General features: G+C 26.5%; 1 protein-coding gene across 1 annotated transcript in view; it reads right to left on the bottom strand.

Moving 5' to 3' along the window:
* Window positions 1–3672, bottom strand: part of LOC122258604 (potassium voltage-gated channel protein Shaw) — a gene marked incomplete in the record, with an annotated part of 68423 nt that extends 64751 nt beyond the window's left edge. Inside the window, 1 exon segment of the mRNA XM_086536810.1 lies at window positions 3305–3672.
* Window positions 3673–4022: the final 350 nt, after the last annotated feature.

Below are 4022 nucleotides of genomic sequence, written 5' to 3'. Positions count from 1 at the left end.
ATAATATATATATATATATATATATATATATATATATATATAACATATAACATACATATATATATATATGTATATTATATATATATATATATATATATATATATATATTATATATTATATTATATACATATATTAGATATATGTATGTATATGTAATATATAAATATATTATATATATATATATAATATTTATGTATATATATATATGATATAATTATATATATATATATATTATATAATATACATATATATATATGTTATGTATATTGTTATATAATATATATATATATATATATATATAGATATATATATATACATATATATAATTATATATATTATATGTATGTATATGTATATATATATATATATATATATATATATATATATATACACATGTGTGTGTGTGTGTGTGTGTGTGTGTGTACATGTATATTCATACGTATATATTTATGTGCACATAGACACACACTCTCACACAAACACACACATAGAAACACAAATACATATTCGCATATCCCCGAATGTGAATGTGTGTGTGTATGTGTGTCCATTTATATGCACATGTTCCTACACATACATACACATTATTCCAACTCTAAAAAATACGAGATGAAACTGTCTCACTTCCCACGCACATAGTGTTGAAAAATCGGCTTAATCATTACATTAACAAAGCCACGATTAACAATGATATACACTTCTTTTTTTTTTTTTTTAAGTTTTATCAATACAACCATTTAGGGTTTAAAGAAATGATTTAGATTCAAAGGTCGATAATTGTTTTTTCTATCACGTCATCAAAAGTGAAAAAATTATAATATAGATATATAAAATAATATGATTTCTGATTTTGATATAAATATATATATAAAAAGTTAACGAAGCTTTATCATAATATTTCGAAATCGGATCTAATCTAAGCTGTGACGACCTATTAGGAACATAATTATCAAATTACCTCCGTAGATTTAATTATTGTTATCCTATATATATACAGTACACCATTAGAGAATATATGGTACATTGTTAAAGGCATTGCAATATTAGGCAATAATATGCAATGCAGGAGAAGTACCCTTATTACTTTAAAAGCAATAGCAGATTTTTTTTTTTTTTTTTTTTTTTTTTTTTGTCTTTGTGGAAATAATTATGTGATTATCATTTCCGTAATTGTATTTTTTGTTATCGTTATTACCTTTGTTGAAATTGTTGCTGCAACAGAAATTATTATTATCAATTTTATCAGAATGTCAATCAATGTTTTTTTTGTTTTATTGTTTTTTTTTTTATCACCATTGTTGTTATGATGATTCGTATCCATTGTGTCATCATTGTTATCATTATCCTTACTATTATCATTATCATAATTATCATCATATCATTAGAATTATTATTCTCATCATCCTTTATACCATTACCATGTATTATTAGTATTGTCATTATATTTTTCATCATTTTTTATTATCATAATCTATGTCATTATTATCATTATCTTTATTATTATATATCATTATTATCATCATTATACCTATTTTTACTATCATCTTTTGTTCATTATAAATCTTCTTACTTCATTGATATTTGTATTTCCATCATCATTATCATCATTATAATTATCATGATCCTCCTTGTCATTACTATCATTACCATTATCATTATTATTGCTTATCTTTGTTATCTTTATTATCATTGTTAATCACTCTTATCAATTTTCATTATCATTATCATCATCGTCATTATTTATATCATTATCATTATCATAACTGTTATCATCATCATCATTATTTTCATTTTCCTTATTATCATTACTGTTATTACCATCATCATCATTTTCATTATATCTATCATCATTATCATTTTTCTTGTCTTCATTATCGATTCATCATTACCACAAACCTCCTCATTACCATTATTATCTTCTTAATTATCATTATCATCATCAGAAAGCATCAACATCGTAATCATTATCATCACTATCAGTATAATTATCATTATCATTGCAATCATTATCATTATTCAGTATTACTTATCATTATAATTTTTGCTTATGTCATTATTTGAATATTGTTGGTATTATCTTCATTATTATAACATTATCATTATCATCATTATCATTATCAATATTATCATTATAACCATCAATTGCTAATAATGCTGATAGTAAAGGTAATAATAATGATGATGGTAATAAAGATGTTGATAATGATGATAATAATGAAAAAATGATAATAATAATAATTACAATAATGATATCAATAACAACAATGATACTATCAATGATGATAATGTCAATAAAAATACTAATACTAATACTAATACTTAATAATTCTATCATTATTCTGTTATCATTCTTATCATCATCACATTCATTATCCTCATCATTATCTCTATTAATATCATCACTTTTATTATCACTATCACCATTATCATTATCTCCATTAGCATCATTATTGTCATTATTATCATTCTTATTACCATAACTATTATTATTATCAATAACATTACTATCACCCTTATAACTATCTTTATTATCATTATGATTATTATTATTATCATTATCATCGTTATTATCATCATCATCATTATTAAGAAAATTGATTTTCCCTGTCATTATCATCATTATCATAATCATTCTTATTATCATTATCATCATTACTACTACTGCTACTAGTAGTATCATCATTTGTCATTATCATTACCATTGTTATCATTATAATCATTATCGTTATTGTTTTTGTTATCACTATCATCATTATACTTATTACTATCTTCATTATAATTAGTAGTATTAGTATTAATTGCATTCGCATTACTTATCATTAACAGTACATTTGATTTGATTAATATAGTTATTATTTTTTATTTTTTTTACTATTTCTATCATTATATTTTTTTTATCTTTGTTAATCATTTTATTATTAATAGTGTCATTAACCCTTTAATTACTATCATTAGGCCTATTACTACTGTCATTATCATTATCTTTATTATCATCATTTTCACTAACATATAATCATCATTAGGATAATCAGTTCTATTATTTTTGCTGTTATGGTTATTATGAATATCATTATTTTTATCTATATTCTTATAATTATCAATAATATCATAATCATTAGTATTATCATCATTATATAGTTATGTATAATGTGGGTGTATTTGTGTGCGTGTGTGCGTGTGCGTGTGTGTGTGTGTGTGTGTGTGTGGACAGAATGACAGACATACGTACATAACGTTGCCGTCATTATTAATGTTTTTAAATTACTTTTCTCGATTCAAGAAACAGGAACGTGTAATATCTTACCAGTTTGAAGCATGTTTATTCAATTCAACAAAGTCCACTCATCATGTGTAATATATAAATAAAACTTTTCTGTCTGTCGTAGAAAACTGTCTATCACAAGTCGACAATCTTTGTAAATTATCTCACGATATAGATATAGTACAGCAACTTTTACCAGCGCACAGTATCTCAAAAATCATATTTCCATAATTATCCAACCGACACTCTTATCTATTTGTTTGTTTTCCTCTCCGAATCAAACAAAAAAACAACAAAAAAAACAAAGAACAAAAGTCGAGAATCCGTAAAGAGGGGGATGAGAAGAACGACAAAGAGGCGCGAAAAACACACACACACCCCTCCTCCCAAACACGACCGCGCGCAACGAGTGCCACAGCCAAACTGAGACGACCCGAGGGAGCGTGGATGCAACCAACCTACACACGTGGTGAGTCTGGCGCGGATGATGCTGATGTTTTGAGATGAGTTTTGCTCCCCTTCCGCCGCGGAGGCTGTGACTTGTGCTTCTTTGGCGAGGGGGGAGGGGAAGGGGAAGGGGGGAGAGGGAGGGGGAAAGAGCTTGTTTATTCGTTATTCCTCCTGGCACATTTGGGGGGATGAAGGAGCTGAGAGGGGGGAGAGATGGAGATGGAATGGAGGAATGAGAGAGGGGGGGAGAGAGGAGATGGATGGATAAATGAGAGAGAGGGGGAGAGAGGAGATGGATGGATGAATGAGA

This window comes from Penaeus japonicus, unplaced genomic scaffold (genome assembly GCF_977035675.1).
Source record: "Penaeus japonicus unplaced genomic scaffold, GWHDUDI00000001_assembly GWHDUDI00000005, whole genome shotgun sequence".
Lineage (NCBI taxonomy): Eukaryota > Metazoa > Arthropoda > Malacostraca > Decapoda > Penaeidae > Penaeus > Penaeus japonicus.
This window is presented reverse-complemented; position numbering and strand designations above follow the sequence as displayed.